Source organism: Mastigoproctus giganteus, chromosome 1, assembly GCF_048544385.1.
Source record: "Mastigoproctus giganteus isolate SK-2022 chromosome 1, ASM4854438v1, whole genome shotgun sequence".
Classification (NCBI taxonomy): Eukaryota; Metazoa; Arthropoda; class Arachnida; order Uropygi; family Thelyphonidae; genus Mastigoproctus; species Mastigoproctus giganteus.
Genome location: NC_143575.1, coordinates 93,250,394 through 93,263,312, shown reverse-complemented (window position 1 = coordinate 93,263,312; position 12,919 = coordinate 93,250,394). Strand labels below are relative to the sequence as shown.

Here is a 12,919-nt window from a genome sequence, read left to right as displayed (position 1 = left end):
AGCCTTAGTTGTTTAGGCGCTTAACACACAATACACTGGGGACATTTTTGAAGATGCCAAAAAGAGCAAAATTATTTTCATTGTTTGATGGGACTTACGTACATCTGTATTACACAGGGTGACCAGAAAACGAATTTACAACACAAAAACGTTATTATGTAAATAAGATATAGACAATACAAACCTGAAACCACTTCCAGGTGATACAGGACATCGTCAAGTTTCAATTAGAGGTGTTCAATGTGGGAACCTTTAGTTACTCTGAAGATGTCCCCACCTATAATCTAATTCCTCCTATAAAAGCAGTTAGTTGCTTCACAAATACGCTGTTTAAGTGCCGTCATGGTTCCTGGCATAGATGGAACATACACTTAGTATTTCACTGAGAGTAAATTATGGAGTTAGGTAAGTGAGATTGCGGGGTCGAAGTGTTCCTGGGTCACTTCCCAGGAAACACTGTGTTTAGGTATGCACGAACTTCTTTGTGATAACGTGGCTGAGCTTCGTCTTGTAATTAAAACGTAGTTATTGTCATCCTGCAGTTGAGACACAAGGAAATTTTGTAACGTGTGCAGATACACGATGCCTGTGACATTATCTTCTCCAAAGAAGAAGGGTCCATACACATTGAGATAACTCATCGCGTAAAAGGCAGTTATTTTTGGCTGTCCCGCGATTATGCTGTCATCTATTGTAGCGCATACATTTTCCGGTTGGTGAATGAAAACTTGATGATATCCTCTATCACCTGAAAGTGGTTTTAAGTTTTTATCATGTATCCTATTCACACAATAATGTTTTAGTTTTGTAAAGGAGGTTTAGTTTTGTAAAGGATACCCTATATATTAGGTCTAAAATATGTCCAATATACACTACTCTCCAACATGCATTAGGAACCTCATTTCTGGGAGGTAATGGTTAATTCCAGAGGTCTCTTGGTTACCACTTAAGAGTAGGTTATGAAAGGCATGCACACTCAGTGATAGGTAAACGGAACAGAATGGGACAAGAAAAGGACCTAAAGTACTTCATTAAGATGTGTGATAGTAAATTTTCATATAGCTGGAATGTCCAGTCGCTAGATAGCAAAAAGGTGGAACAGCCAAAACAAAAATTTGGAAATATCTACGTGTGTGGAAGACAGAAGGTAATGCTACCATTAATCCCAGACAAAGCAGACTAACATCTCCAGAGAATGCCGATATTTGAGATGGATAATGGGAGGAAATCGCAATGGCATCCTTGACGAGTTAACTTAATAGATTGTTGATAGAACTAAGATAAGTGTAAGACTAACAACTATCAGAAAAAATATTTCAGAGAATAGGTTACCTTGGTCATGCAACTATTTGTAAGCTGAAGCTGTCTCTCAGCAATACATGCAAATTCTTTTTTAACTCATAACTATAATTCCTAGTCATTGTTAATGTCTGTATGAAATCTGCTATGCACATATATTCGATTATTTTATGTCATTCCCTTTGTATTATTACCTGTCCCTAGCCCTGTGCTGTGATGGGCTTGCTGTATTTGCAATAAATGAATATTTATTTATTTATGTTACCTCTCCTGGTATAAAATAGGAAACACGGTCGATTGCAGCATTGGCAGAACGTGAAGTTCAGTGATAAATCAAGATACACAATCCAAGCATCAGATGGGAGCAAACTGGTGTAGCATGTTCCCAAAGACCAATTTCATTCAGACTGTATTGCACCAACAATGAAGGCCGGTAGTAGTATTCTGATGGCAAGGACCAGAAGTACGTGTTTTAGACTTTTGTACACTGATCATCATAGATGACCATAAATGCAACTGTCTATAATGACATTCTGAATAATTCTGCCTTACCTGCATTGTGGCGATTCTTTGTATCAGCATGATAACGTTTGCATTCCAAAGAACAGTCAGTAGAACAGTGGTTTAAGGAGCATAATGGTGGTGAATCCTGTAATTTCCAGTCCAATCAGTTCAGATATGAATTTCCAGTCCAATTCATATCTGAACTGAACATCTTTGGGAGGTTTTGGTACAGTAATTGAAAGCCAGAACAAGATGTCCTAGTTCAAGCAGAGAAGTAACTAGAGAATTACAGGAGTGGAGAAATATTCCAGTCTCTGCATAACAAAGACTTAAAGTGTCTGTCAGAAGGTTCGTAGGTAGCACAGTTGATATTATCACCGTTCATTGGTGATAATATCAATAATTTCCTCCCCACACTGGGTGGAAAAGACCTGAGTTCAAACCTCGTCAATGACGCGACGAATTTTTATGGATCTTTTTCACAACGTGGCTGAGTTAGTCGATTTCTGGTGAGGGTAGTATAGTTTTTCTCCCAGAAGCTCAGATTTTTCGTCCAGAAAACAGAAAAACGACCACAGAACACACGCAATTTACAGACACATTATATACGGCGCAATATGGCGTAAGCTGCTGATGAGTTTTAAACCCTACAAATCTCTTATTTAAAATTACACTATTCTCCAACATATACTGGGATACCAAATAAAAAAGTGTCATACACATATGGCTGAATCAATCATGACAGTGTCCTGTAAAATAAACATTACGTGATTGTTAATTAATAAAATAAGAGGCAGAGGAGTTCACAAGATAGACAGAATAAAAGAAACAGCACCGTATTCAACAGTCACAGGCTTGAACCGGGGTCACTCAAGGTACGTGTACTTATACACCCGCGCGTAAACGTTAGAAAGTAAAACAGTAGCTCATTCAAAAAAAAAAAAAAAAAGCAAGTGGCACTGGTCCTTAAATAAAAGAGGATTTAACTTAAAAAGTCTTAAAATAATTTTTTTAAAAAAAATAACTCCTCTTTTTTAAAGTAATGCGGTGGTTTAAGCAACGTAATGCAATAATAAAATGGTTTCTTTGTATGGAGGATGAAAATCTCTATACTTTTTTAAAGTTAATAATGGTAATGTATGATATAGACTGAACAGTTAATGCACTCAGTGTTTGTGCATGTGCTGTTGTCAATCGATTAACAAAACACGAGTTTGAGAAATAATGATAACATTACAATAACAGTTATAAACATTAAACAAAAAGATTTCTAAGAGCCGATTCAAATTCTTTTACATAAAATAATAATATCTATATAACCCTTTCTTCTGATAAAATTATACAACAAGAAAGATAATAACTGAAGAAATCTACCGTTGAAGACTCTTAAAGGCCATAAACAATCAAACCGTATGGTAGATATTAAATTAATATGACAACTTAAATTAAATTTTCTATTTATACTCCGGCATGACAACCAAATCAGAAGAGTTTACAATAAATCGTCAATACAAATATTTATCGTATTTAGTAGTCACGGGCTTGAACCCCGATCCACTCAAGGAACACGTGTTCCGCACCCTCACCACTCGGCTACATTGTAATCTGTGGTGTTAGTAAGGTAAGGAATACTAAAAGTTGATCAATGAAATCTCTGAGACTATCTTACCTTGTTCGAAATTATCACGAATAGAATGTACTGTGCGATATCAACAGTGTATCCTACATTCCCAAGAATACCTGTCTGAGTACCAACTGCATATCTCCATGTGCAGAAGGAGGATTGAACAGCGTCCTCTCTCTTCAAATCTCAGACGTTACAGTCACGGTTTTTCCTTTCCTTTTCTTTTTTTTAAAACATTTTGTACGCTCCATCGTTTCTAGGTCAGTGGGGTCGTCCTAAATTTATTCAGTGACGCTGGTTAAGTGTCAGCCAAGAATCCTGGGATTCTTGCTTCAAGCAAATGGCAGGAGCCATCTGCTGGAGAAACCTGTGATACCGACAGGTATCATTATTCACTGTTTATTATTCCACGTCAGAAACTAAAATATTCGAAACATGCAGAAAAAAAACTAAAATAAAGAAGGTTTTAAGAAATGATTGGTGAAATTTGACATGCTCTGTTAATTTAAATTTACATGGATTTTCATTTCAAATAGAAAGTTCAATAGACTTCAAAAAATAACGCTACATATTTATTGCTATTGTTTATTGTAAACAAGTAAAGTAAAATTATTTATTTTATAATGAAAAATGATTATTTCATTATAAGACGACTTCGTTGCATAGTTGTCGAGAGCTTGGCTAAGTTGATACTTTTGACTATCAAAATGGTTCAACGTGTCGAACTACTCAGCACAGTCATCACAAAGGAAAAGCATCCGTCAGCAACAAAAAATTTCCAAATAACACCTCCAGCAGGGAAGACTATGGATGGAATAATTTTGGTAGATCTAGTACCCAAAGGAAGGGTACCGGATACTAAATTTTACTATATATATATATTCCAAGATGACAATGGCTCGGCGCATTGTCACCTTGGAAGACACCATCGTCATTCGGGAAAAAGTGTAACATAGCGGGGTGTACACAATCAACAAGCAGTTGACGATAGCGGAGACCACTAAACTGATACGTTGTTCACATGCACCAGGGATCCAAGTTCCTGCCAGTGAAACATGCCCCACACCATACAACCGCCTCCCAAGGCCTGCACTTTTGATACTATACATGATGGATCAAGAACCTCGTGTTGGTGACGCCAAATCCGTACACGGCCATCCACGGTATGGAGTAAATAACGTGACTCATCCGACCAGCACACTTTTCAGTCTTCTAACGTCCAACTTGCATGTTCTTTGCACCAGGCGAGTCTTTTACGCCGATGAACCTTGGTTAGGAGAGGATGCCGTAGGGGTCATCTGCTGGTATAGCCCATACGTGCGCGCGTGCGATGCATGGTCATAGCAGATATTGTTCCGGGTTGGCCCATGTTTTATTGGGTTGTTAACTCTTCAACAGTGCTGCGCCTGTTCGCCTGTACGAGTCGTCGGACCCAGCGCTCACCTCTAACATCAACCTTTCGCTGACTTTTTCAGTTTTGCCGTCCGGTCGTTGTTTGACCATTTTGACCCCAGCCTTGGTACACTTTAACTATGGCGCCCCTCAAACACCCCATCAGTTCAGCCGTTTGGGAAATCGAGGCACCAGCTCGTCGAGCACCCACAATCTGTGCTTTATCAAAGTCCGATAAATCCTTCATTTTACCCATCACTCGGAATTTTACTACCTACTGAACCACTGACACCTTATCTATGCTACGTAGGTCGACTAACCGTGCACTCTCGTACCTCACGTGGTCAACGGGTCGCATTCAGTTTTCATAGGGGGTGGTCATAATTCAGTGATCACTCAGTGTATATTAAAAATAAATCAAGAAACCGTCTGAACAATGCGAGTCTCTCAGCATGTTTAAAGATGAAAATTACGGCATACTCGCCTCATGTTGAGAGACTCGCTCAAGAAGTTTAGCAACAAAAGTTACATTAATTTGTACCTAACTGGATGTTTGTTACGTTGTTTCAGTATTAATAAATAATATTTAAAAAAAAATACATTTTTTAATAAAATATCTTCCCACTCCATTCCATTTCTTAAAAAACTCCCCCTCTCAGCTTGAGCTGAGGTGGGTCTCTTCGGATTCTCTTTTTTTTTTTTTTTTTTTTTAAATTAGATCAAAAATGTTTCTTCAATCAAAAACGGTTGCCAACCCCTGACATACAACTTCAACGACTGAGCAATTTCGGAGTTAGAAATTCTCCTTTAAAACAATATTAAACTGTTACATTATGCACCATGTTCACTTCAGCGAATTCTGAGTAATATTTTCTCTTTCATGAAAGGCATTCGAGAGGACAGAAACATAATTGATAGTATTATCATATCTGAAACATCCATACTAGAATTGTATCCGAATAGAAATACCTTGGAATGGTTCAGATAGATGGTACGACATCTGATGTACGAACGGTGGTATCGTCACCGTTCTCATCACTTTAATGGGCTTTTTTCACTCCATGGCTGAGTTTGTCGGTCTCCGGCGTAGATAGCAAGTTGTTTTTCGTCCAGCAAAACAACACTCGATCAGAGAACACACGCAATTTACAGAAAAAATACTTATATGGGTATATGTAATCAATTACGGGTGACCCTAATATAATAATTAAAAAAAAAAAAAAAAAAACAGTATCGTCGTAGTGAGTAAATAACGCTTTACTTTATTTGGATGTTTCAAGGGAGTCAGTGGAATAGTCGACTTACGGTTCGAATCCCGTCGTTGACTAGAGGAGGACAGGACGATCTTTAACACAGGCAACATTCGAACACAATACACTAGCATGTAATGGTCTGAGTTATCTTTGGGCCATCTGAGTTATCTGAGTTATCTCTGAGTTATCCAAGGTCCTCCTGTTGCAGCCTCTTGATTTGTGTCTAGAATTGCATCCGAATAGAAATACCTTGGAATGGTTCAGATAGATGGTACGACATCTGAACCATTCCAAGGTTTCTTCACAACTAAATTTCAAAGTTCGAACATTTTATACATGTATGATGTCTCCTGAGTGGGATACAACACACAAGTTATTCTTTTACTTCGGCAATTGCTGGCCCTTAGCGTCACTTCCTTTTTCTTTCCTCATGCTAAATGTTATCAGAAAACCGATTTTAAGGGTGCTTTAAAGCATGTCTCCAACGTTGGCAAGTATATGTAAACTCAGGTAGATTTCTTTGATAGGTTCCAAACATAATTAGTAAAATAAACAAAATATTTTATACTGATTTACAGAATACCTAATTTATTTGTTAATTCATTCTTCAAAAATATTTTAATTAAGCTTTAAAGACATCCAAACAAAAGCAGAACCTGGTATTTTAAATTGAAAATTCATTTTAACTGAACCTGAAGTGCTTATTTTCTAGTTTTCGCTTTACTTTTCATTTCATGTAAATTAATTTTTCATCTAATTTTCATTCTTATCGTTAATTTAAAGTACTTGATTTTTAAACAAAACCGAAACATTAATAACTGGTGATAAACAAACCTGCTTTGACCATGATAAATGCAAAAAATATAAAGAATTTGGACTGTAAATGATTCAGACCCATACTGTCTAAAACAAAACGCACTCTACGTAATGGCGATTTTTCTCATATATAGTTCGAAGAAAATCAAATAAAACTAACTTGAATTAATTACTGATTAACTGAACTGTATATCTAACGACTGTTATATTGTAAGCTATAGAATATCCATTTTAATTAAGCTACAGAATATCCATTTTAAGTAAGCTACAGAATATCCATTTCAAGTATGCTATATAAACAGAAATGCATTTTATCTAAGTTTTATCAAACCATTAACTTGTTCAGATGCAAGAGTTTGGAAAAGGTTACTACAGTGCATCCACCTTCCCATAAATATCCATGTTTCATGTAACATTCAGGATTTCAACAGAATGGAGACGTTACCATTATTGCTTAAGTACGACATATTTTTCACTTAATTGCAGGCATTCCTATCTTAAGAATAAAAAAAAACAGTTTCAGACCTTTTTTGCACAATGTATTATATTACAAGGAGTACATTATACTCCATTAAAGCCCCTGCATGTAGCACAATGATATTAATCGCCGTTCTATACACTTGGAAAGCGTCTGAGTTCGAAATCCATCAATGACGCGAGCTATTTTTAAGAGCTTTTCTCACAACGTGACTGAGTTCGTCGGTCTCATACGAAGACAGCAAGGTTTTTCTCTCGAAAACTAGGGTTTTTCGTTCAGCAAACAGCAAATCTACAAAGAACACTCTCAATTTACGGACACAATATACCGACGCCTCACAGCCTTAATTGCTTTGACGCTTAACACATAATTAACCAATTAACTAGATTAAAAGTATAATAATATACTGTTATTGTTGTTGTTATTTGGTTTTTAGGAGCATTAGCAACTAAGGCCATATTGCTCCAGGAATATGCGGTGGTCATTCCCTTGACCTTTCCGCATCCTCCGTATTTGGTGGTGACGGGCTCGAACCCCGGTCTAATCAAGAAGCGTGTGCTACGCACTGCTGCTCCTTCCCACCTGGCTACGGAGGCGCATAATAATATACATATTCTATTCTGTTTTTAGAAAAATGTTAGAATATTTACCTTTATTGAAATTAAAATTTTGACAGTGTTTTGGGGAATGTCCAGAATGAAGTCAATATTCAGTTTTATATTCATTTAACAATTTTTCGCTATATACAATAATGTCTAAGTATAATCGAAAACGATTTATTATGGGCTTACGCTGGAGTCCATAAAAATAATCGGCAATAACATATATCTTAATCGTGCTTAAGATCTAAAGATTAATTTATAACTGATATTGTACTGTATATTGCCTGAGTTGCAAGAAATATTTCTGTCTTCAGTTTACCTTTTCGACTGCAGCCTAAATAGTATATCAGTGATAGGAAAGGTCGTCCTTTAACCGCGTGACTCCTACTCCACCGCACCATACCTTGTTATTTACAGTTAGTTACGTAAGTGAAACGTCATAAGATGATATCACTGTTTCTGAAATAGTCTGAAATATTTCTCTTGAACTTTTCCCTTTTTAGAAAATGCTTTTGCGTCAAACAAACAATACAGGCATTCATTCAACAAGTCTAGGTGCGGATATCGTCCACCGATGAATAAGACACTTAAAAATCCTTAATACTTTACAGTTGTTTACAAATATCATGTGGCAGCATAAAATATCAGTTTTGACAGGTTTTGCACCACGATAGAAAATTATTTCAGCGCCATTTATTTATAAGCATATATTTATTAACGCAATAAACACTGAATCGCTTTCAAGGTCTCCGTATTACTATGCAACAGAAATAAAGAAATTCTAATAATATAAGCTAGAAGCCAAAGGATTTGTTTATTTTTGTGAAAAATGATACAGCAAGAATTGTTTCAAGAACAAAACCAGAATTTAAAAAGCAAACACAAGTAGTAGTCCTATAATCATCATACAGGGCTGAGGATTCTGTAATTTTCTTTATTATACAGCAGCCAAATTTTCATCAATTTCAACTGTTCACCATTACTTACTAAGGATATGTATTCCTCGTCTAAATGCTGCCAGGTATACTTCACTGGACCCAGTAGAGCAACGAGCAAAAGGTCCAGGTCTGCGGATAGAATTATCTTTTCCTCGTATCAAAAGTTCCTCTATGTTTTGGTACCACTATTGTCTCTAGAGTAAAAGTTATTCATAGCCTATTAGTGTATACATTTTAAGCACAAAGAAAGTTTAATAGAACCAATAAAAAAGGCACCTGTTATCTTGTTAGGTATTACATACCTCTCGTCGATTTTGTGAAAAGATATGGTTAGCTGCAACAAAATGATGTTAAATGGTTTTTCGATAAAAACCAGTTGAAATCAAATTGTAGCATCCAATCGCCTCCATCACAAACCAAGGAAACTGCATCTATCATGAAGTGGGAGAGGAAAAATATTGGAAAGGAGTTGTATAGTACTTTATATACGTTTCATTTATGTAGAGCACAACATACTTTCACCTTTAAGTGTGTTGTCCCCCAGCCGGTCGAAATTGAAATGAGAGAGAGAGAGAGAGAGAGAGAGAGAGAGAGAGAGATACAAGAATTAGTAAAGAGTAAGGGCCCAAAAAAAAGAGGGGTGGGGAATGGGTCATGGGTCTGTCGTAATACATTTTTTATAGTAAAGGGGCACCATACGCTATTTCTTGTTTCCGGTAACAGTAGCTATGTTGAAAGGTCATTTAGTAAATAAAAAATAATAAGAGACTACAAAAGAAATTCTACAGAGAAAGCCTAATTAAATGATCTCGCCATGCTATTCTGTTGAAAACAAAACAAACACCCCCCCCCGCCAAAATAGACCTTAAAAACTAATTGGCGATTTCTGAAAACAAAGCCAAAGAAGACGAATTTTTAAATAAGAACCAAATTTATAAATTAACCTAATTATGAAGTTTAATAAATTGCCTATTTTGATGTATCAACGTTTTGAACAGTTTTTATACTTTAGATTTTTTTTATATTATTAAACTGTACATTATAAATAATATTTTTACATAATGCATTGGAGTTTCATGTCAATGCATTACGTATAAATGTAAGGAGTCTTCGGTGAGCCCAAAAATTCTAGCTACGCCACGGGACAGGAAAAACCTTCTGTCCTTTCCCATACCTTAGCTGAGTTAGTCGGGTGGTTCTCCCCACTCAGAAATTCTAGTATTTTATCAGGAAAAAAACAGGAAAGCTCACCACAGAATATATGCAATTTACAGATATGATATACCGACATCTCAAATCCTTTTATATGAAGGAAATGGATGTCTTCCTACCATTTCTTATACATATTATGGATAAAGTAGCCTTGGATAATTTTCTGATTTACACTGAGTGGGCAATTTATTATTTATTTTTTCTACCAGTTTCATGAAATGGAGTGCGTCTTCACTAATAGCATCGCGTGTTCGTACGATGCGATATAAAGCAGGTCGGCAGATACGTAGGGATGTTGTACATGTGCAGTTCAACGCGAGAATGACCACAGATTTAAGTGACTTTGAACATGGAATAGCAGCGGGCTCAGAGATGCTGGTACGAGAATCTCGGAAACTGCAAACCTGTTGGTGGTTTCATGTACGACTGCGTCTCGGGTGTATCGAGATTTGTCGAATAACCTAATAACATCCAGACAACCGTGGCCCTTTAGTCGCAAAATACAGTCGCATTAATGCGAGAGGTAAAACAATGATAATCAAAGAGGCATTTCAAAAAGAACCACTCGTCGCACCTTGTTACGGATGGGGTATCGCAGCCAACAATCGAATCGGGTTACATCCTTGTGAAAACATAAAAGTATGGTTACTCTGCGCTCAGGAACGCTAACAATGGAGGATTGAACAAAGTTCCATGGTCTGAAGAATCCCGGTTCCTGCTGTTTCATGCTGATGAAAGGACCATCAGCGTGAAATGACGAAAACAGAATGAGTCCATGTACTCATTCTGTCAACGATTGAGGATCGAGGCAAAGACGTTGTGAGTGTTTACGTGGGCTCCTTAATACCAGTAGAGTTAACATTTGGATGCCATTTAGATACCAGTAGAGTTAATAAGGCACATCCATTTCCAGCTGCAATGCATTGAACTCACCAGATTTCGATTCAAATGAGTAGTTCCGGAATAAGCTCTTCGGAGCAGAGATCTGAAACCATCCAATATGTAATGACTGTGGGATACAATGAGTGAATATGGACCAGCACAGCTCGCACATCAACAATAAGCCGCTTTTGGAAGTCGAATATATGAATATATCACGTGTTCTGCCAATCTCAAACTCTAACGTTGATTACTCTAACGATATAGACACCAAGACATATAGTTATTTATGCATATTATCGCATATAGTTATTTATGCGGTTCCATGATTTTATTATACTACCTTGGTACCATGAAAATGCAAACAATATTTTAGCTGGATAGCGTATTAAAATAAATGGAGAGAGAAAATGAAGTAGATAGAAGGAAAAAAAACTATAAAAATTAATTTATATGGAACATAATTCATTATCGGTCCATCTTAATTTATAAAAATTACAGAAAGTTAAAAAAAAACATATATATATATATATATATATATATAAGGAAATTGTTTAAGACAACAAGACTAGTTAAAGATAAAATGCAGGTAAAATGGCTGTAAACTGAAAATATTAGTAGTCTTGCCAAATTCCTAAATTGACGTAATGCAACTCTAAATTTCTTTTAAAGCGATCAAGCCATCATCTTTGACTAGCATTTAGAGGAGTCTCTGGTTAAAGAAAGTGATGCAGGATCATCTAGACAAGGCTGTAATTATACTTCAGATACAGCATGGATTTGTTAAGGGGAAATCTTGTCTCACCAATTTTATTGCATACTACGAGGTGGTCGCGAAGGAACTGGATACAAAAAATAATTTTGATATCATATAGTTAGATTTCAGGAATGTTTTCGATATTGATGCACATAAAACACTGCTGTACAAACTGGAGCAGTGTGGCATTAAGGGCAGGTTATTGCTATGGATAAGGGATGGTTGAGTGGGAGAAGATAGAGAATGGTAATGGACACTGGACTCAATGGAACTAATTGAATTGTTATTAATGGGCCCAACACCGAACCCTTAGGGTTCGGTGTTGGGCCCATTATTGTTTTCTATATTTATCAATTATATTGATGAAGGCACCAGGCTTAATGTCCAGGTTTGCAGATGATGCAAAGGTTACCAGGGTGGTTAATGACAGTAGTGATGGAATGCTACTACAACAGGATCTAGAAAAGTTAGACAGATGGACTGAGAAATAACAACTGAAGTTTAATATTGACAAATGCAGGGTACTGCACATGGGTATTCAAAGTATTTTATTATTTTTTTGGCGGGCTCCAGGGTTTCCCCTATTCACCGCTGAAAGTAATCTATACATTGTGTACAATTTATAATGATTAATTATACATGAAAAGTAAAATGATTAATTATACATGAAAAGACTATTTACAGTGATGGTACATAAAAGACTATATACAATGATGGTACATAAAAAGACTATATACAATGGATACATAAATACTGCACATGGATAGCAGTAACCCCAGAAAATAACATACCACCTGTGTGGTACTACACTCAGGGTAGTGTAAAATGAAAAAGGCCTGGGAGTAATGATACAGCCAGATAAAAAGTTCTCGGAACAGTGCAGAGAGGCGGCCAGGATAGCTAATGGGGTTTTGTCAATGATATACAGGAATGAATTTTGCTGGCAGGGATATGGAGGTAATTATTCCATTGTATAAGGCAATGGTCAAGTCACACTTTGTATTGCATATAGGTCTGGACGCCTCATTTTAGGAAGGATGCAGAGCTGCTGGAACGAGTACAGAGAGGGCAATGAGACTGGTGAGGATAACAAAGGGGCGCGCTTACCAAGAAAGGGCTTCGGTTCTGCAAATTGCAGCGTCTGGAGACTAGGCACCTGCGAGTA

The 12,919-nt window shown here is 36.7% G+C and overlaps 1 protein-coding gene across 3 annotated transcripts in view; it reads right to left on the bottom strand.

Moving 5' to 3' along the window:
* Positions 1 to 12,919, bottom strand: part of LOC150090995 (uncharacterized) — a 94,030-nt gene that overhangs the window by 44,583 nt on the left and 36,528 nt on the right. The window contains exon 1 of one of the 3 annotated variants that reach the window (XM_090373819.1): positions 3,473 to 3,608. The exons of the other annotated variants lie outside the window; for them this stretch is intronic. The gene's annotated coding sequence lies outside the window, so the exon portion shown is untranslated. Of the gene's footprint in view, positions 1 to 3,472; positions 3,609 to 12,919 lie in introns of those variants that run through there. 3 annotated transcript variants of the gene reach the window in all.